We start from the raw sequence: 23094 nt of genomic DNA on the forward strand, positions 1-23094 counted from the left end.
ATCAGTGTGCATTTCCTATGCACATTTGGATATACTTATGATTTAGTTGTACTTATTTCTTCATTTAAAACATTTATGTGGCTACTCAGCTAAATCCAAGCTCTGATGGCTTTCCCAGTGCAGTCCACATCATTCTCCTTCCACTCTGATTTCACCCTATCCCAGTACCCGGGGGGGAAAAGCCAGGTCTTAAGTGCTTTCTGGAAGGTTAGAAAAAATGGGGGTCTCCTGGATCTCAAGGGGAGGGGTGTTCCACAGGGCAGGGGCTGCATTTCTGGGATTCTGCAAGATGGCAATATTTAAGGGAAGGGACTTCTTGTTGTTGTTAGCTGCAAAGTTGTGTCCAACCCATCGTGACCCAATGGACAACGTTCCTCCAGGCCATCCTGTTCTCTATCATCTTCTGGAGTCAATTTAAGCTCATGCCTACTGCTTCAGTGACCCCATCCAGCCATATCATTCTCTGTCATCCCCTTCTTTTTTTGCCCTCAATCTTTCCCAGCATTCGGCTCTTCTCCAGTGAGTCCTTCCTTCTCATTAAGTGGCCAAAGTATTTGAGTTTTATCTTCAGGATTTGGCCTTCTAAAGAGCAGTCAGGGTTGATCTCATCTAAGACTGACCAGTTTGATCACCTTGCAGTCCAAGGGATTCGCAGGAGATTTCTCTAGCACCATAGTCCAAAGGCCTCAATTCTTTGGCACTCAGCCTTTCTTATGGTCCAACTTGGAACTTACCTATCAGTATAGTAGGATGGGAGATACACTCAGGAAGAGGCAGTCCTGCAAATAGCCCTGTCCTCGGCCATATAAGGTTTTAAAGATGATAACCAGCACCTCAAATTGCATCTGTAAGAAAACTGGGAATCAGTGCAGCTGTTGCAACAGTGATGCAACATGGAGGCGCCCCACATGGTACTTGCTGCTGCATTCTGGACTAGTTGCAACTTCTGAGTGGTCTTCAGGGGCAACCACATGAAGAGCACATGGCATTATTCCAAATGAGACGTGACCAAGGCCTCCTGGCTCAGAAAAGGGTGGAATTGCTAGACTAGATGGATCTGTGCAAAGACCTCCCACTTCCAGCCATTGTTGAAATCTGCTCCTTGAGCATAAGCTATGAGTCTAGGAAGACCCTAAATTTCATAACAGCTCAGTCTGGAAGAGAGCCACCTTGTACAGGGTCAAAGATGTCATGTCACCCGATCTTGGGAGAAAAAACCCCTCAACAGTCACTCCATCTTGTCAGAGTTGAGCCAAAGATGTTTGTCCCCTATCCAAATCCTCCACAGCCTCTAGGCCCCTGGTCAGCACCACAACAACATCACCTGCCCAGCATGGGGTGGAGAAGTATAAATGGGCACCATCAGCATTCTGGTGATACTATGCCCCATGTCGCTGAATGACCTTGCCCAACAGTTTCATGTAAACGTTAGAGAAGGGGAGACAGGCTGAGCCCTGAGGCAGCCTGCATTGCAGAGGTCTAAGCTTGCCTTTTCCCTGTCACGTGATGATTTGAAGCAGCCAGAGAGAAAGGACAACCATCTCCAAAAACTGCCTCTTAGCTCCCAAAGCCAGAAGGAACCAGAAGGATACCATGGTTGAGGTTATAAAAAGCCACCAAGTCTTTACAAGCAGCAGGATCAACTCATACACATTTCTTGGGCTGACTGCAGTTCCTTGACTCTACCTTTTCCATTTAACGGAAATGAATGATGAGAATTACATTTCAAACTGGTCTTTGGTTTACTTGTGATTGTAAAAACTTGTTATTGTAGGAGCTGTGGTGGCACAGTGGTTAGAATGCAGTACTCCAGGCTCATTCAACTCACTGCTAGGCGTTCGTTCGGGACTGGCTCAAGGTTGATTCAGCCTTCCATCCTTCTGAGGTTGGTAAAGTCAGTGCATTGCTGGGGGCAATGTGCTGATTCTGTAAACCAGGGGTGGGATTCAAATTTTTAACAACCGGTTCTGTGGGCGTGGCTTAGGTGGTGGGCGTGGCTTGGTGGTCATGTGACTGGGTGGACATGGCTTGATGGTCATGTTATTGGCTGGGTGTGGCCAACTCAATATCACTCACATCAAGGCATGTATCTCCTCACCTGGCCTCTCATGACTGTGGGGATGCTGCAACAGTCATAAGTGTGAAAAATGGTCATAAGTAACTTTTTTCAGTGCCATTGTAACTTTGAATGGTCACTCCACACAAGCTAAGTACCAGAAAAGGAGGGGAAAAAACTCCAGAGACCTTCCTAAGACAGGAAGTCTAGTCCTGCCAAGAATGTAATAAGGGTTAACGGAGAGGCACTTTCTGTAAGCAACACCAGAATGTTTCCTTCCTGCCTTCCTTACAGGATTAGGCCAGTAATTTCTTGTAACAACCGGTTCTCTGAACTGCTTAGAATGTTAACCGGTTCTAGTGAATAGGTGCGAACTGGTAGAATCCCATCCCTGTTGTAAACCACTTAGAGAGGGCTGTAAAGCACTATAAAGCAGTATATAAGTCTAAGTGCTATTGCTGTTGTTAAAATGAAGGGATAACATAATAATGCTGTATGTTTTATTTTTCCTTTCTATTAAACCCTACCTGAGCCAACAAAGTCATCATTTCCCATCTCAATGGGCATTTGGCAGTGGCAGCAGTATTCCTCTTTTGGGGTAAAACAAAAACAAAAAAACAAAAAATAAAAATCAAAGAATATATTTGGGACCAACAAACATTGATGCAACTATTCCTGCTTCCTGCACCCTAATCTGGTGCAGGATGTGAAGAAGATGCGAACCATCATTTTTGGCCTTGGAATTGGGCCATCACAATCTTTTGTCCTGTCTGAGGAGTCTAGAGTAGGGGTCGACAACCTTTTGGACCTCAGGGACCACCAAACTCATAATTTTAAATCCCACGGACCAGAGACCCTGGGAAAATCCCAAAAAAAGTCTGCAGGAAAATTCCCCGCTCTGTTTTCCTACCAATCGATCATTCTTTATTTGGAATCACAGGATATTGTCTCCAGCTCCGTTCTTGGGGCGGGGGGGGGAGACTTTTGGCTTCATGCAAGGAAAGCAGCAGAAGCAGCAGAAGTCTTTCTTTCTCTCCTCCAAATTCCGCCAGAACTGAGTCTTTTTGAGACTTGTTGTGCAAGCACAGCCTCTTGGAGCAAGATGCCTTGCAGGGTCCCAAAGACTTATTTCTGGTGGAGTTTGGGGGAGAGAAAGTAAGACTTTTGCTGCTTTCCTTGTGTGTAGCCAAAAGCAGAAGAAGAAAAAAGTGGAAAGAAGAGCCTGGTGGCCAGGCAAGGCATGTGGGGCAAGTTCCCCCACTCTGTCCTTTCCCCCATCCCCTCCCTACCTCGTCTTGTTCGCAATGCAAGCGATACAAGCCTTGTGTTCCCACGCAGCCTGGATTAATTGCTTTGGGGGTGATATTTCTCTGCAGACCACCAAAATTTTCTTGCAGACCACCAGTGGTCCCTGGCCCATTGGTTGGCGACCACTGGTCTAGAGCACATGGCTAACCATGTGATTTCATAAGAATGAACAAACATTTCTGATTTCTTTTTTAAATTTTATTTTCAGAGGATTGAGGACATTTAAAGAGTAAATATTGTCCTTTCATCTTCACCAAGATAAAAAAAAAAAACCCACCACTTTTTGAATGGCCTTAAGGCACTAATGACATCCTATAAATCCTGCCCACCTGCCTCTATTCAAAAATATCCTAACTTGTTAGTTTTGCCCATTTTGGGGATCATAAATGGGGATTTAGAGGAAGGTCATATGGCTCTCAGACTGCATGTGGAACCATAATGCAGAGCGAGGCTACCTGGGATTGGCAGAAAGATCAGGGCCTCCAATGGTGTGACTCTGGATCCATGGAGGTAAGTATTTATTGCCACTTTTTTGACTGTGGGCAAAAAATATATATGCAATTTTGTATATAACTTTTCCTTATACTTACTCCTAGGCACCTTTCCCCCCAAATATGTCTTTTGTGCACAAATCTGAGTGAAGAATAACATGGCAACTCTGAAGAAGCACACATAGTCTTGATTTCAAGTATGAACATTTTTATTGAATCCTACAGTAATCATGTAGATGTTAAGCTCTTGAAGCCTGTGATGACCCGGGACGTGGCACAAAGGCAACACAGTCAGATAATCAGTCGGAGTCCCTTTATTAGCTCCAACTTTTTCCCCAATGTCCTGATTACCTTCTGGCTGGAGAAAAACTCTCCCAGGAAGAGCCATTGGCTGCAGAGAATCAAGTCCAAAATGTGGTCAACAAAAACTGTAACTGTAAGTCCAAACAAGGCAAAATGAGGTAATTAGTCTGGCAGGGCAGGAGAAGAAATTCCAGACGTGAAGACACGGCAATAACTCAAAATGGTTGGGAGGATTCCAGGAACTCAGATAACCAAAGGACACACAAGATAAATTCACATTTGTTCCCAGAAGATGCCGCACTCAGCATGCATCTCTTTTAAACTCCTTTCCCAGCTAATGAAGGGAATCAGGGCCCTTTCCTCCCCTGTAAGCCACGCAACCCATGTTGCTCTCTTCTTCATTCTTCCCTGCATGCCCTAGGATGAAGAGAGGCCTTCCTCAGAACTACCTCTCCCTTGTTCTACTTCTTCCCTGCTCTGCCCAGCCGGACTTTGCCCTTCCCCAGTTTCCTCCACAGCCAACAGAGCCACTCTTCCACTCCCTGTCAGCTGTTTGTCTTCCTCCTCAGATGACAGGGGCAATGCAAAGCCATTATAAAATCAAGAGAGGAGCTTCCTCTCCATGGTCATGTGATCAAAATTTGGACACTTAGCAATTAGCATGTATTTATGACAGTTGCAGTGTCCTGGAGTCATGTGATTACCTTTTGCAATCTTGCAGTGATTCACTTAATAACTGTGGCAAGAAAAATTGGGCAAACCTTAACAACTGTCTTGCTTAGAAATTTTGGGCTCAATTGTGATCAATAGTCAAGGACTACCTGTATTATCTAGCTAGTGCTGTTTCACACAATCAATTTATCTTGACAAACACATGGATCCAGTTGATGTTATTGTTGGTAAGAGGAACTGAAGATATCTTAGTAAATAGAATCAAATATCCCTTTGATTCTATGCTGGACAATGATTTAGATCTTTACCTCTGCTTAGTGAACTTTCTTTTGCAGTATATTTTGTGGAAATTAGAAATTAAAAACAAAACCTGCCACTCCTTTGAGTTGAAAGAACATATCATTATGGCCTTGTTTCTTTTCTCTATTTCCCCCTTTTAATTTACAGAAGAAATGCACCATCTTGGTATTGTAGCATGGACCAAATCAGTGAAATATTCTGACTTTACTATTTACCAAGCTTTCAAAGCAGTGTGTGTAAATTCTTTCACTTTAATTATATACTTCAAGGATGTATGAACCCTCTCTCCCTCCCCCCCAAAAAAACCCTGTTGTAGGGAGGAGGGGAATCAATTAGACAGAAAACCGCCTCTCTGGCAGAAAAAGGAGAAGGGAAACCTATTAAACCAGTAAACATTTATTTTCAGCTGGAAAATCTGCTATTAATTAATATAGTGACTTTCCGAACTGAAATAATGAGTCAAGCTGAGCGACCTGAACATTAGCAAGTAGTAAAGCAAAGCTGGATGGGAATAGGGTAGTATTTTTAGGGACAAATGCTTTTTCTTCTCAAAGAATTCTGATGTCAAATATACTCCAAAGGTCCTCTGAAATAACCAGATACTTACCAAGTATTTAATCTCTGTGTTTATAGTATCCATCGATATTTGATTTCAATTATCTCTGACAGTAAAGGTTTATGAAAGCTGACTTGCAATGACATATATTATCTGGCAGCATGTGACAGGTAACATGCAATGGAATTTGATATCAAACCCGGATAGCATTAAGTAGCATTCTAAACCCCAACTCAGGCATCTGGTATAAACCATGAGGATAAAAAAGTGATAAAGCCTCACTTGGACACAAGCTTATATCAGTACAGGAGAATATTTGTAGCTTAGGACTGAACGGTGGTCCTTGATGCTTTCTGAGCTTGGTTGTTTTGCTTGCAGATTGTTCATTACCCACTAGCTAATCTTCAAGTGGTATATTCTAACACCAACCCTATCACTGACAGGTCAACCAATGTTTATAAACAGAGCAAACCCTATTCTCTTCTAGCACTGAAGATGTTACCAAGTTGGGTAATGAAATGCCTGCAAGAAAACAACCAAGCTAACTGCATATATGTCACATAGTTCGTCTCATGATGCCACAATACACGGTTTGTCCTCCATTGTTCTCTTTACCAATGAACCAGCTAACATATTTTGGAGTATTGAGCTGGCAGTGAATATAGTCCCAGAATGTCATTTTCAGGAGGAGCCAGCCTGAAATACCTAAGAACAATTTGGTTAGACTAGCCCATGGCTGGTATTTATTCAACATTTTGCTTCTTTCTGTGGGCAACATGGCTTCTGCAGTACTCACAAATAAGAGATAAAATAGACATACTTTCTCCTAACCCTAACCAAGAATTTACACTATTCACGGTGACAAATATTAAAATTTGGTGATAGCAGCATTTTATGGAATGCAATCGCTAAGTCAATAACAAAAATCATTTAACTTCCATAAGGTTCTGGAATGTATCTGGAAAGGGGAGATGACAAAGAGCATGGTTGGGGGAAGGCTCAGGAGAAGAAATTGTTGAAGAAGTATCATTCCCCAGAGCAGTTACCTGTGCACTAGGAACCACATATTAAGGATTCAAAGAAGCTGGAACTGGTTCTCAGCCAGGGCTGCTTGTGAGACTAGAAGCTAAGCCTGATGAAGAGAGAGAGAGAGTCAAGGTGAGGGTGAGGATGTTGAGCCTAGAGAAAGGATGACTGGCGATATGATTGCAATGCTTTTGATTCCTTGAAAGGATGTCACGTTGAAAAAGGTCAGCTTCTGTTTTCTCTCATTCTAGAATGTAGTATACAGAATAATGGATTGAAGTTAGAAGAAGTAGATTCATCTGAGTGTTGGAGATAAACCTCCTGAACAGTTCAACAGTGGAGCCAGCTGCTCAGGGAAAAAGTGGGTTGGGCTGTTTTTCATTCCTTGTGCTCATGTAGGGGCTGGATAACCCTCTATCCAGGAAGCTTTAATCTGGACTCCTATGCCAAGCAGGGAATTTTACTGCATGGTTTAAATGGCCCTTGGCAATTTTAAGATTGCAATGATCCTATGTTCCGTGTACTTTTTAAAACTAAATTTGCCATTGCATGTTATTAACTACTAGGCCATAGAATCATTAAGCAATAGCTAACACAAGTCTCGTGACGGATCGGTATTATTAACATCCACATCACTAATACAACAAGTTCTTCAACTTATGTAATGTTCTGATCCCTAATTTATATAGGTCAAAATAGCTGGTTGTCAGATTTTTGTGGGCTCCCCTGATCCAATGTTTAAATAGTTAATTTACTAGACATAATATGTAGAGAGAAAGTATTTTGAACACACACCCAGATGGGCTGATGAATAAGAAACCTGCACAGTCTGAGATCGGTCCGCATTTTACTTACCTGGGAGAAGATGCAGCCTTTTCCCTTCATATTAATTGAGCAGCTGCTCTTTCAAAATCCAGACATTAACCTCCAGTCCCTCTTTTGCCAAATAGATGTTAACAAGCACATCATATTGGGCAGCACTGAATATATGAATAAGACGGATACGAAAACATTCAACCATTCCCTGTTTCCTAGGTTCTTCTATATGAACAAGCGATGCCCTATTAATTTTGATAGACAAGGTGGCACTTAGCTGTTTGAAAATCCAGCATGGGATAAAGTTATGCAGCCCTGATTGTTCTTACAACTTTTTTTTTTCTTGAGAAAGGGAGGAAGGTGAGTAATTGGTAAGATTTTTTTTTTTTTAAAAAAAAGGAGAACAGCCCAACTGACCAAGCGCTTTGTCAGCCAGTTTGTTCGACTCTGTAGGGCTGTTCCAGTATTTCTCAGCCACCCTGCTGTGTTTTTAATGCTGCCCATCACAGCTTCCTGGAGTCCCTCCTCTGCAATTCGACAGAGTCAACATAGCAACTGTTTTCACAACAGCTTGAAGCTACCTGCAGCCATCAGCGCCACCGACTCTCAAGAATGTGCAGAGTCAAACCTGGTTGCTGAATGCAAGACCGGCTCCACTTCAGCTTTATATTAGGATCACGGCAATTTATTGTATGCATGTACACACCTGCTGGTGTATGTCTAAAACGATGCTCTCCATAACCCTGAACGCATTTGAAGACACTGCAGGAAAACAGAAAGGAGGCTGGCAAAAGAAGAAAAAAATGCTGCAAGAAGTCAGTTTGCAACTAGGAAGCAGTTTCCATGCCTACTGGAGCCTGTGCTAAAGAATGTGCTGGCTGCCAGGCAGAACTCAATGAAAAAGATGATGGTGCCGGGAGTGGAGAGGGGGGCAGGGCAGGCAATACTCCTTTGGTTGGGAGGGCGTGGAATCTGAGATGGAGGCCTTCGTTTGGAAGTCCTTTCTCCCCACCCTGGGCAATTTGCAAGCATGCCAAAATTCAGTGGCATGTGATCAAGCCTGGGTGGAATTCAGAGGTTGGTTTGGGTCCTCAGGAATTGCAGTTGCCTAAGGAAAATGGGGAATCATTAGGTGAAAGAAAGAAAGAAAGAAAGAAAGAAAGAAAGAAAGAAAGAAAGAAAGAAAGAAAGAAAGAAAGAAAGAAAGAAAGCACTATGGGGGCGGAAATCATTAACTTACTGCCTGTTGCAAATTTGCCTGTAATAATATTCCACCAAAAACCTATGTAGCTCCTATTTTGATGGCCTTCTGAAAAATGATTATTCCCCCAGGCCCTGGAGAAAGTTATTGAGCCCTTACACTGTAAGATCTTGTTTTGTTTGTTTTACTTGTATGATTCTTATTTTTCTGGAAACATGCTTTTTTGTTCTGTTATTTTATTAACTAACTTTTTAAAAAAAATTTGGAATCATTTGGAGTTAGCCATTATTTAAATGTATATTATTCAATACTTGCCTTTCTTTGTTCTCATTTACTCTTAGGGAAGGAAGGAAGGAAGGAAGGAAAGAAGGAAGGAAGGAAGGAAGGAAGGAGGTGGAAAAAGAGTGATTGGGAACAGATGTTCTGCAAAATTGTAGGATATCAAATGGAGAGTACTGAAAAGAAAGGTGTCACAGAGAACTTATTAAGCTGTTAGTGACATAGACTTAGAAATGACTTCTGTATTAAGTCAATATATGAGGAAGTTTTTCCTTTGGCTTGATTTTGTGAGTGGGGGCATTAGAATAGGCAAGCCTTCAGGCTAATGCTGAGCTTTATTTCCCCATTTAAATGGTCACAACAATAAAATCTCAACAGCATGGTGGGAAGAACTTTGGCAGCTTGGGCAGCTACTTTTCAACAAGCATGGACTTTTCAGGCTGGTTTTTATGGAAGAAATGGAAATGTGCTCTTTCATCTCCTCTGTTAAACTATAAGGATTGAAAGATATTCACATGGGCAAAAAACAGCCAATATTTCTAATAGTCAGCTCTGCTGCAGACCTAGAGATACAATGTCATTCTACAAAATCAGTACTGTAGGAAAGTAAAGTGGTAATTCATTAATTAAGACCAATAAGATGTAACATCAGAGATACCATCGGGATGATGTAGATTTAACCCATATCCCATTTATAGTGATCAGAAAAGGAAGTTATGTACCTGGTCCAGCTTAATGGGAGGATGCAGCTGGGAAGCAAACATCCCCATAGCCTAGTTCTTTCCCTTTTTAGCTCTGTTTATCTTGGTTACATTAGTCTTCTTCAGATGTTCAGTATCTAGAGCAGTGTTTCTCAACCTTGGCAACATTAAGATGGGTGGACTTCAATTCCCAAAATTCACCAGCCAGGCTGGTTGGAGAATTCTGGGAGTTAAAGTCTATCCATTTTAAAGTCACCAAGGTTGTGAAACATGATCTAGACATTTGCCATGCAAACCTATAGTTAGAGAAGGAGAGCTAACTATTCTTCTCCTGCCACTCTTTCTGAGTGCCTCTGGGATTGTATGTGAGCTGGGTAGCCATATACATCTATTTAATAAATAAAATAAGTTATTTAAAAAAATGCATGGATTTCTGCTGAGGATGGGATTTTGTTTCAGTTAATGATCACTTTAACTCTCCATTGGATCTTCTTTCTCATTTCTCTCCCAGAACATAGATGATGATGATTAGCAATGGATTTTGAGCACCAGCAGATTGAAATTTAAAAACAGCTTCAGAAAATTCTCATTTGGGAATCCTGGCCATCCTGCCATCCCTTGGATAAAAAGAGAACATCAGTAGCCTTCCTCAAGCTTAATTTCTACCGTAAGGGATGCCTGGACTCTTTACAACTTGGTGCAAGATCACTTGTTTAAAATGAGAGAAAGAGAGGGAGAGAGAAAAAAAATCAACCCTGCCATTATTATTATTATCAAATAATAACAACACACACACACCTTCCCTGAATTTTAAAGGCACTGAAATTGGGTTGCTCATGCACAGTTCTTGTGGCAAAGTCTGTATTATTTAAAATTATTTAAAAATTCAGGTGACAGTCAGAGCTAACATGAGATCTCAAGGCTCTTTATCATCAGTTACAGAGAACTTCCCTTTTATATGCAAACATCTCCAAGCCTCGCTCCTTCCAAATTGGTAGAAGACTTCCTTGAAAGATCTGGAATTAAACTCAGATATTGATACAGCCATCCTAACCCTGTGAAGCACTGTCCAGATGTGATGGGACTTACACTTCCTAGGATTCTAACCAATCATGGGAATCATAGTCCCAGCTCATTTGGAAAAAATAATTCAATATACCACAAACACTATGGAAGAATGAAAGTCAATTTTGTTTCTTTATTTCTGTCTTGAAGAGGGTATGATGCAAGATACAAGGCCTATCATGTAACGCCATCAATTTTTAAAGAATGGGTCTACTGTATCAGCATTCTAAATCAAGCTCTTTGGGACAATAATTTGCAGGAGCATCCGAAATATGCTGTATCTAATAACGGGGTGGGTGGGTGGTAGGTTTGTACCAGTTTCCTGATTCAGCAAAAAATTATTTCCTGTGGTTGCACTTTATAATTTACTTTTGCTTGGAACAATTATATTTTGAAATAGGTGCATGTCAAAGTACACTATGTTGTAAAAAAGCTCAAATGTAATGTCTATTTAAATATGATATATTTACCCATGTAGTATGGCTGTAGTGTTATCATTTATCTGTCTTATCTTTACTCCTCTTATTGGAATGATGATGGTGATGATAATTTTGTTGCTTTGCCTGTACCCTGAGAGCTTCCACACTGGAGACAAATTCCTTGGCCAAACCACTTGGCCAAATAAAGTATTCTGATTCTACCTGTTTCTCACACTTAATACAGTATTTATTGGGTTTAAAAACAAAGAAACTTTGTATCTGTAGCTCCAAGATGTTCCACTATCTCTGGTCCTTTGTGGAAGTGCTTTAGAGTCCCCTTTATGTGTGATTGCTGTAAATCGATGGAGTAGGAAACAAATATAAGACCTAATGTAAGCAAATCAAAACAATTGCTTTTTTCTTGTGATTCATCTACTTTTAGAATGCAAGCTCATTGTATTAGTCAGGGAGCAAGTATGTGTCCAGCTACCACAAAGTCATCTATATTTTCTTTTGCAGAATGATAGCTAATCTGATTTTCGTTAAAATGTATCTATAAAAAATCCACTGCATGTAAAGTTGATGTACCTTTAATAAGGGAACTAGCCTTTAGAATTGGAACTGCTGGATTTTTGCCTTAGTCCTGCTCTTGAAAGCTGAGTTGTTTGAATCACACATTGCCATATGGTTTTAGACTTTTCCTGGAAACAACCTCTTAGCATTTTTTTTATATTTACAAATGGGACCATGCAACCCTTATAGAACCCCATGGCATTCTTAGAAATAGAGCTGGATTTTTCTTTCTTTCTATCTTTCCATTTTTTAAAACATTTTACATTAATTAATGTAAGAGACAGGTAATGTAATAAATAATGTCTTCTTAAATTAAAGTTTATTAGTTAAGATAGTAATTGCTTCTGGTAGCTGGCATGAATTCGACAGATGAACACAATATTACCAATTGATTTGAATAATCTATTCAAGGAAAGTTCCTCCTATTCTTCTAGAACAGATCTGAACCCGATATAAGAAGGTAATAAAAAAAGAGAACGGGCGAGTATCTTATTTTTGACATCTTCCATACAGGGATTGACATCAAACTTGTTCTGCTTGTGATTGTTTTTTTTAAAAGTCTGTTTTACAGTTTCTGTTGTCATAATATTTTGTCACTTCTTCTGCCTGTTTTCCATTGACTGTGTTTAAGCTTTTCCTAGCCTAGAAAGCTCTTGGGAGATTTATTTCAGAGCTTGAAAAAAAGAAATCTCTTCTGAAGAAGAGAGTTTACTTTCTGGGTGGGTTCCCTTAGCCCAGGCTTTTCATGGGCTTATTCTCTTGTGTTATGTTGTTGGGAAATACCAGCTTGCTGGCTGCGGGAAGGCAGCATTAAGAGTGAGAAGGGACTCAGCAGTATAACTTTTCTTGACTTGGTAACATTCAAATACGTTGAAGTACAACTCCTGTTGTCCCCACATGCTAGCATATGTTGAGGGGTGATACAGTGTAGCTTGTGGCCTGTGGATGACAGGAGTTGTGGTTCCACATATCAGGACGTTACCAAGTCAAGAAAGGTCATATTGCTGAGTCCCTTCTCACTATTAATGAACAGAAAGGTTATATTACTGGGACCTTCCATCAGCTGAATTCAGTTATAGTTCCAACTTTCCAAACAACATCAACTTTAATTCCACATCGCTTCCTCACCACTGCTCCAAAAGATCACACTTTTAAGATTTAAGGCATTTTGGTTCTTTCTTTGTTCTTTTTCTCCCTCTGACTCCTCCTTTTCTGAGCAGTTAGAAAACCAAACCAAATCAAATGGAAGTTTGATGTATGCATTGCTTTCAGCTTACATTCATTAGCACAGGAGTTATGTACAATCTTTGCCTAACAATCATCCATCCATATGTATGTATGGTATGTACATTTCTGAACCCGAGTTCCTGTCAGTGGGTGTGAACAAGGGGTCCTGGGAGATGGCTGGTCTGACAAAGCCAAGGTAGGATCACTGGCTCCAGTACCGCTGGCATCACCAGCAGTTGGACAGCAGTCACTTGATGTTTCTGGCTTTCTTTCCATCCCATCATCCTCATTTAAATGTATTAAATGTGATACAATTTTATTTTTTGCATCTTTAATTTTTTATGTTGCACAAATACTCTTGGAATGCTTGTGTGTGCTTGTAGTTGTAGACTTTGTGTCTAAGTTGGACAGTTAATTTAAAAAAACAATGTGGATAATGCCCAGGGGCCAGACATCCTTGCTCTAGTGACTGAATAAAATGGGAATGCTAGTGACAGAACAACCTACAAAGCAGAGCTACAAAGAGAGATAAACCTAACCTTGAGATTTTTAGATTAGTTTATTCCTTCTTTTTAAAAGCGTAGGTCTCGGATCAAGACAATACCTGTATACCTGTGGCTAAAATCCTCAATAGTCCATAGACCACATGGAGGAGAAGAAATTGATGCTTAATCCAAATGAGACTGAGCAGCTCCTGGACAGTCAAAAGGCAGATTAAAGAATTTGCTGGCTGCAGTAAATGTCATTTTAGAGAGAAAGACAAAGTACAAATCAAGTGAATAAAGAAATACACCCTTTCCCTTTGTTCAACCATGTAATGCCATTTTGTTCAGGATTCAGTCCCCTCCTGCTTGTTTTTAAATACTGTAATACTGTATATGAGACTTATTTACAATCCATAGCATGAGAAAATATTCTGTGGCAAGATGTCTGTTGAGATTGTCAGTCATCCAGGTCATAGTTGTCCCAAAGGTGTTTTTTCAAAAGGCAACTGGACTTCGTTTTTTCCTTGAAGATATTTCACTTTCCATCCAAGGAGCTTTTTCAGAGTGGATAAGACGATTCTCCATTCTGAATGGATGAGATGAATAGAATGGAATGAAATCTGAATGGAAATTTTTTTTCTTCTTGGATGAGAAGCAAAAACATCTTCAAGGAAAAACAACGTCCAGTTGCCTTTAGAAAAAGCATGTTTGGGATTGTTTTGGAGCAAGGTGTGTTCTTAGAATAAGGAAGAAGTACCATGTCCTAGGAAAGAATATAGACTTCATACATTTAATAAATTGCACTTTAAGTATAATTAGCTTTAATTGCCACTCTTGTTACATCCCTCTAACCCCCCCCCTTGCCCACCACCCTAAAATCCAAACTGAACCTAACAAGAAAGTGGAGAATGCATTTTGGATAACCTCATAGATCAATGCCTCTCCACACACAAAGGCAGGTTCTCCAGGTTCTGGGATGTCTTGTAGGATTAGCCTAGGCCAGGGGTATCAAACTTGATTTCATTGAGGGCCGCATCAGAGATGTGTTTGACCTCGAGGGGCCAGGGTGGGCATGGCCAGCTTGATGTCATTCATGTGGGGAGTGCCTGTGGTAGCCCGACTGCTCTGCCAGCGAAAATGGGATCCTGAGCTCCATTTTCCCTGGCAGAGGGCTGCAGGAGGTCATCACAGCTGAAAATGGAAGATGGGAGGATTGCACACAGCCCTCCCGGGCTCCATTTTCACTGGCAGAGGCACCGTGGGCTGGTCCTTCACTGTTTCCAGGGCAGCCTCATGGGACAGATCTAAGCACCCTGCAGTCTGCATCCGGCCCGCAGGCCTTGAGTTTGACACCCCTGGCCTAGGCCAATCTCTACCAGCTGCCTCTTTTACAGCAGGCTTATAAAATGATGGACTTTATATTTAATGTAATGTAAATTTAAGCATGAATGTAACTTTGTTGCTTGTATCCTTTTGATTTTTTAATTGACTATTTAGTAGTAGAATTTGATTTGATTTGATTGCTTATTATGTTTCCTAGTATGATTTGATTGCTTATTTGTACCCGACTACTATTAAGGGTTGTACCTTATGATTCTTGACTCTTGACGAATGTATCTTTTCTTTTATGTACACTGAGAGCATATGCACCAAGACAAATTCCTTGTGTGTCCAATCATACTTGGCCAATAAAGAATTCTATTCTATTCTATTCTATTCTATTCTATTCTATTCTATTCTATTCTATTCTATTCTATTCACCATTTGCAGGATAACTTTTTCAAATTTTAAAAAAAAACTGCTTTTTTTTTTTAAAGGAAGATCTCAGACATCTTATGAATTCTTCCTTCCCTCCTATTTTTTAATAGATATATTGTCATGATTTTGGAATTGCTTTATTTTTTTAACATGGGAGAAAACATTTCGCAACAGAGAAGATTCAAAAAAGACTTCCTTCGGCAGACAATATGCACGCCAATCATCCCTAGGAGTGCTTACTCCTTGGCTAGGAGCAGGCCTTTCCTTATAAAACAACCAGAAAAAAACCAGAAAAAAACCAGAAAAACGGTGGCACATTTTGTCCCAATCTGGGCTTCTAGTGGAGATAGGGAGTTGTTATTTTTTTTTAAAATGAGAACTGGGAATCTGGGCATTATAGTCATTCTTGGGAGGCAGCTGCCCCCAATCCACCTGCAGAGGCCTATGATAGCATTTTACTAGCAGCTTCCCAAGAGGTTGATGTTGCTTTTCAACTCAGGCCTGAACCCATCGGCTCACTGAGTTTTCTAGGGTGATTACGATATTTTCTATGGTGATTATGATATTAGCAGCCATAGAACCAACCCCTCATCTTTCCCACCACCTGATTTGCATGCTTGGATTCTATTTACTGCTGATATGGTTCCACAGGAGGCTTTAGTGATAGTGAAGGCAGGCAAGGAAATCAATGCTGTAGTTAATTTACATAGCACAATAAAGATAAAAAATATATGCCATTTTTAAAAAGTTCCCCTTTGATGTTGCACTATCTCATCCAAAGGACGAGTGACGATTTGCTGGAATCCAGTAACTGTAGAACAATTCAGGATATGATTTCTTTGCCTCCGTGCATGACTAGAAAAAGCCATTTTAATTAAATCCAGTTTTTGTTTCGCGTGCATTTCATGGTGTCAATGTGCTACAGCTTCTCCCTTTATGTTTGTTTCAGATAGTTGCACTGAGCGAAATGCAGATTTGATTTTAACAGATGTGCAGGATGGTGAAGATACCAGCCAAGACACTTTTGGGGTAAGAAGCTAATCCTATCCTACTGCCTCCCAATATTGCCTTCTACAGTATAGTGTACAGTTGCGATGAAGCCATTTGTATAGATTTGTGGAAAACAGACACCACGAGGGGGAGAAGAGATGAACTTTATTTATGTATTTCACACAACTGATTGCTTGGATTTTTGAAAGTGCTGATTCATATAAAAGAATTGAATAACTTCATATATTGTTAACTTTTTCAATACAATCATATCATCAAACACTGGAAAGTATCACAAAAAGTGGATGCTGTATATCTACAAATCCAGAATATATTCATTCAAAAAAAGGCAAATAATCTTAAGGAAAGCAAGAAAATTCAACTTCACAATTTTAGCTTTGCAATTATAAATTCCTGGCTTTGTGTTCATATTTTTCTTCCATTTCCCACCCATGTCTGCCATAAAATAAAACTGAATGGAACTGCACTGTCTACATACCGCCTTATCTGCACCTCAGGCATTTCATTATGATGAAATTTCCTCCCCATGCTGTAAAATGGAGCTCTGATTGCTATGTGATCTCTGACTATTATCACCTAGACAGCTTGCACTATGGCATTAAACACCGAGGGTTGCTTTTAATATCTTGTTTACACCTACAGGAGTAGTTTGAGCTTTGCAATGGTTAAAAATAGGAATGGACAAAGTTGGCCATTTGAATAGAGAGAGAATAAAGATGTACCTCACTCTTTCCAGAGTAGAACACCAAGCTTCTCCCCAGATCTTGGCCTGCAATTGAAGCAGCCGTGAGGACAATTTGAGAGGAGACTGTGCTGCTTGAATAGCAGTAAGAAGACAGTTTTCTGGGAGACTTCAACTGTTGAGAGAATTCAAGCCTTCTTTTGTAGACAAAGATTTGAAATGAAGTACTTACACTTCAAGTAAACCATTTGTTGATATTGTCTTGAAATATGAATGTCATGAAATTCACTGATTCTAAAATATACAGAAGTTGTTATCACAAGATTTGGCCATTTATTGGACTTCTTTAAAAGAGGAGCAGAACTTAACAGTGACTTAGCCACGATAACCAGATTGAACTTCTATGATCTGAAACACTGAATGCCAGCAAGGAAATATGGCCTGGAAGGTTTTTGAAGCTCGTGATTGGTTGGTAATGGATGCTGCGTTAAATAGATTCATCAACAGAACTCCCATTACATTTTTTAAAGAACGTTCTCCCATCACAATTATATGTGAATCTTTCCACTTTATTTTCCTTCATTCTCTCATTTCCCACTTAGTAACTGCAGATTTGGTTTGACTCTGCAACATCTTGTATCCGTTTACTAAGTCAGCCAAATTAGAAAGTGGCAAATCATCACGGTGGTCATCTACAGACTTTTGTATGTTATTGTTTTACTAGACGTGTTTTGTAGGCACATTTTAGTGTTTACAGTTTTTAAAGTGAAAAGTCCTTAATCCAATATAATGCATACTTAACTCTAACTGTGCAATTTCTGCATTTTTGAACCCTTTTGTACATATAGTTTTGAGCTGTAAAACTGTACAAAACATTTTATTATAATGCACACCTTTCCTAAAAATAGACTATTGCCTAGGTTAACTCTACTCTACTTAGGCCTTGCAGATTGACATAGCCGCAAAAATAAGTCTTGAAATCTCAGTCCTTAAAATAAACAAAAGCAGATGTGGTATTCAGCAGGTTCTGACCCATTCTGAAGAACTGGTAGCGGAAATTTTGAGTGGTTCAGAGAACTGGCAAATACCACCTCTGACCGGAGATTTTACAGTACCCTTCCCCTGCCATGCCCACCAAGCCACGCCCACAGAAAAAAAAATGAATCCCACTACTGAACAAAAATGAATCCCACTACTGAACAAAAAAAAATGAATCCCACTACTGAACAAAAGGGTCAACATTTATTAAGTTGCCTTGCTGTGTTTGCTGTTTTTCTGGTTGCTGTGGTGTTCCAGACCATGCTCCAAGCTCTGCTCTTAAGTGGTGTTGCTTTTGAGCAGGGGTGTCCAACCTTAGCAACTTTAAGACTTGTGGACTTCAACTCCCAGAGTTCCTCAGCCAGCAAAGCTGGCTGAGGAACTCTGGGAGTTGAAGTCCACAAGTCTTAAAGTTGCCAAGGTTGGACACCCCTGCTTTTGAGTATCCCAGCTGAACTACAAATCCAAGCTCCAGGTAGTATCCTCACCAGGATATGCGGATTGCCATACCCTGTGATTCTGGCAGTTGGCTGATAGCATCTTGCCTACTTGCAATAGTGGTAAATTCCAAGATTTTGCCTCTGCTTCCTTTCTCCTTGCCATTTTCTTACCTCCTTTTCTCTCGTTCTTATCCACTTTTGTAGGCTAAGGCACAGAGTAGAGTGAGGGTGCCTGTGGAGGCTGGCATATTCCCAAAAGCAATTTAGTGTGGCTCAATTAGTTAGACAGCTGCAACCCAGGTATGGATGCTTGTGAGTAAACTGTGAGTGGGAGACAACAACGACTGGCTGACTGAATGAGTCCGTCTCTTCTCAAGCTTTTAACATTTTACAGCCCTTTGAGAGAAAGCATGAGTTTAGTCCTTGGGGAAGTGGGGTGGGGAAATTTTTCTGCCTGGTTGCAGTGTCTTTTCCCAAATGTAGCCCTAGCTCTTAGAGTACAATTTTTAAAGTTCCCCTAAAAGATTTAGAGAGGATGAATTTCTCACCCAGCTCTATGGAGAACCTATGAAGATTGGAAATAGGGCACTGTTTGCATCCCATTTGTAATAACAGTGGCAGCTTTCCCATCTCTGCAAGCAGCAGTCAGTGAAGTAGATCATTCATTCAGCAGCTTCCTGATAGGATGACACCACATCACACACTGAGATGTATTAGAATAGGAGAAGAAAAGACAAGCTTGTTCAGAGCTACTGCAACAGCCACATATTCACAGTTTCAAGTAGTCTTACACAGGCCGTTCGCTTGCATAGTATTCTTTATACAAATTGTATTCTTAGGTGGGAGCTCAGAGAACCTTCTGTCTCAAAGAGACTTTGGGATTGGTGTGGGATTTATTTACTTGTTTGTTTTGGAAGCTGTCATGATAATCTTGACTTTCACAAAAGCAAGGGTGTCCAAGACAACAGTTTGTACAAAGGAATGACTCGGTTTAAAGCAAAAATGAAGACATTGTGGGTACATGGCAGTGGCACAACATCAGCGATGTTTTTGATGAACACAACTCAATTGGCAAGAAGTAACAAGTTTTGTTTTTGTTGTTTGCATCTGACAACTATTTCATCTAACCTACAATTCGGCCAGCCAATGTGAAAAAGAAGCCAGAGTTTCATCCGTCACCATTTTGGACTCAGGTTCAGAGGGAGATAGTTCATATTTTTCACATCAGAGGGAACCACTCCAGCAAAGACTTGGCGGAGAGGACAAAGCCTTGACTGTTGAACTTGTAGCCTTGGTTGTGGCCCAAATTGGAGACCCAGAAGGAAAGAAAACAGTTGTGTCCTGCCAACTCAGTTTCTGTGAGCAGACAGTCCTCCATGTTGGTAAATGATCATCCGGGTGTCTTCTATTTCCCCTCCCACAAAGAATTTGGCAACCCTGGCATTCTTTCATCAAAGAAGAGCTCAGAATTAGTTTGAGAAAGAGATTTACAGTTTCAGCTCTATTTACCATTCTGAGAGGTGGAAATCTTCAAAACCAGACCAAGATTCTTAGAATCAGAGCTGATGGAAAGTCTTCAATTGGCTTATGGATAAAGAAACCTATTTAAGAGCTGCTGTTGTTTCCAATATAACATTCCAAAAGCAAAAACAAACAAACAAACAAAAACCCAGAAGAAGGAAATAAAAAAAACTGATTACAATGGGAAATCTGGTCTTTTCATTCCCAACCCTACTCCCCTAATACTTACCTGTGCAAATATGTAGAGTTGGGTGTATTGAACTGAGTTTTTTTTTTTAAAAAAATCATATTAAAAGATACATGTGTCGATATAACTTTTCTACTGCTTCCTATATTAAAAGTCTCTCAAAGTATTTTACAAAACATAAATAGATAATTAAAACAACACATTACAATTTTTTTAAAAAAGAAAACCTGTAAAATGAGGTGAAGGAAGGGGGGGGAAGGCAGAAACAATAATTACTTTAGGATTTATCAGGGCTGTGCTGAGCAATATGTGATTTGGAGTACCTTAAAGCAACATAATTTTCCTGGGATCTATTGGCCGCTGATATGCAGTGCTGGGGGAAAATGCATTTAGTGTAAGGTGTTCTCCATAGTGAATAGGCATATATATACCGCAGATCACATTTTGTGCTTTTGGATTTGAACATCCACCATGAGCCACGGTGGCGCAGTGGTTAGAATGCAGTACTGCAGGCTATTTCTGCTGACTGCTGGCTGCAGTTTGGCAGCTCAAGATAGATTCAATTTTCCATTCTTCTGAGGTGGGTAAAATGAGGACGTAGATTTTTGGGAGCAATATGCTGACTCTGTAAACCGCTTAGAGAGTAAAGCACAGTGAAGCTGTATATAAGTCTAAGTGCTATTGCTATTGCTAATAAAGATAATCTTCAATTTATGACCACAACAAAACCAGAAAATTAACCCATGAGGTTCTTAAGTGAGACATCACAGGACCACACCAATGTTATGACCTTGTTGCTGTGGTCATTAAATGAGGCGTGACGTGATTTCATTTTTCAACTTTCCATTCTGGTTTCCGCATTGACTTTGCTTGTTGGAAGCTGGCTGGGAAGGTCACTGAAACTGTATGACACTGTGTTTGTCTTTTTGACAACAGTAGTAGATCCAGTCGATGTCTATGAATTTTTCTATCTTTTCAAATGTCTTCCCCAAGGAGGCCCACCTGGGACTTCATTGTCCCTCTTGAGATATCCAGCCAATGAAATACCACGTTCTCCACAACCCTAAGCCTATTTAAGCTCATGACACACAGAAATATTCTCCTGATTTCTTTTTTTTTTTCCCAGTTCTTCTTAAATTTGATGGAAATGTCTCTCACAGAAGAAAAATAAATAAATAAAAATTGTCATGGGTATAGCCTGATATTCTCTCCATTTATTTAGCAAGGTGAAGACCATGACATTTGCATTTGAAAGACTTGAAGTCATTTGCCAATTGTTCACATTTCCATTAAATCTCAAGCAAAGACATCAGGAGGGAACTCCTCCTATTCTGACCTCCCCCACACACCATTTTTGGAAAGTACAGCAAGCTTAGTATGGTTCAAAGAAATATTTGTGACAGAAAGCCAGAACAGCGGTAGGATTATTAGCCAGTTCCAACAATAAAGTCACTTCAGATATACTTCCAAAAGAAATTCAAAAGAGATTCTCAAACATTCTAAGATAGAGAAATAGAAGCCTCTTTCACAAGGAAGGGAAACTTTTTAGAAATTGTAAGGCAGAGTTCAGTACAGTGTTCACAACATCACCATCAGGGTTTACTTTAATCCTGATTTATTGACTAATCTAGAAAGAGATCAGTCTGTGGACCTGCGGAACTTTTTACACAATTTGTTTGGAGGGTCCTGAGCAATACCTGATTTCTTGCCCTTTCTTTTAAATTGGGATAGAGCAGGGGTTGGACACTGTGGCAACTTTACCAGATGAAATCCACAAGGCGTGAAGTTTCCATAGTAGCCGATCCCTGGGCTAGAGGCTGCAAATATATCCAGAAATATACTGGCTCCGTTCAGAAAATCACAAAGCAAGCGTTTTCATTTCTACCTTTCAAACATGTAATCAAAAAGCAACAATGCAATATGGCTTTAAATGGTGCTTTACTGGTATAAAAGAAACCATGGCTTATTTGCTGAGTCAATTCACATTTAATCCTAAACCAAAACCAAACATGCCACTTTGGGCAGTGTGTGTTAATTCACTCTTTGCTATGATTCTAATTCTTTCTTTCTTTCTATTCTGTCTTGTACTGTTCCTTATTACAACAACTCTGATTTTCAGAATCATAGAATAGCAGAGTTGGAAGGGACCTTGGAGGTCTTCTTGTCCAACTCCTTGCCCAAACAGGAGATCCTATAACATTTCAGACAAATGGTTGTCCAATCTCTTCTTAAAAACTTCCACAGATAGAACACCCACAATTTCTACAGGCAAGTCACTCCATTGATTAATTGTTCTCACTGTCAGGAAATTTCTTCTTAATTCTAAGTTGCTTCTCTCCTTGATTCGTTTCTATTCGTTGTTCGTTCTCCTGCCTTCAGGTGCTTTGGAGAATAGGCTGACCTCCTCTTCTATGTGGCATCCCCTTATTGAAATATATTGAATCACTGCTATCATGGCAGATCTAGCCCTCCCCACCCCCTTAAACTAGTCATCCCCAATCCCAATTCTGATTATCTGTTATCTGCTATCTATTATCCTGCAACCATTCTTTATATATTTTAGTCTCCAGTCCCCTAGTCATCTTTGTTGCTCTTCTCTGCACTCTTTCTAGAGTCTCAACCTCTTTTTTATATCATGGTGACCCAAACTGGATTAAATATTCCAAGAGTGGTTTTATTAAAGCATTATAAGTTGGTATTAACACTTCACATGATCTGATTTATTTCTGTGTTAATGCAGCCTAGGACTATATTGGCTTTTTTGGCAGTTGCAGCACACTGCTGGATCATATTTAAATGATTGTCCACTAGGACTCCAAGATCCCTTCACAGTTATTGCTATTCAGCCAGGTACACCTATACATTTGGTTTTTCTTGCCTAAATGTAGAACCTTACTTTTCTTACCATTGAATTTCATTTTGTTAGATCTACGGCCATACTGCCCTGAGTTCGCCCGATCCCGTTTGATCTCGGAAGCT

At 40.2% G+C, this 23094-nt stretch overlaps 1 long non-coding RNA gene across 4 annotated transcripts in view; it reads left to right on the forward strand.

The window, feature by feature from the left end:
- Window positions 1–23094, forward strand: part of LOC148133497 (uncharacterized) — a 124705-nt gene that overhangs the window by 31729 nt on the left and 69882 nt on the right. For 3 of the 4 annotated variants that reach the window (XR_015746898.1, XR_015746897.1, XR_015746896.1), the window contains exon 2: window positions 16186–16265. This is a non-coding gene — a long non-coding RNA (uncharacterized LOC148133497). Of the gene's footprint in view, window positions 1–10220; window positions 10377–16185; window positions 16266–23094 lie in introns of all 4 variants that reach the window. The other variant, XR_015746899.1, reaches the window with a different exon arrangement.

The sequence above is a fragment of the Notechis scutatus genome, chromosome 1 (genome assembly GCF_049901735.1).
Source record: "Notechis scutatus isolate UNSWTSFEM ecotype Mainland chromosome 1, rNotScu1.2, whole genome shotgun sequence".
Lineage (NCBI taxonomy): Eukaryota > Metazoa > Chordata > Lepidosauria > Squamata > Elapidae > Notechis > Notechis scutatus.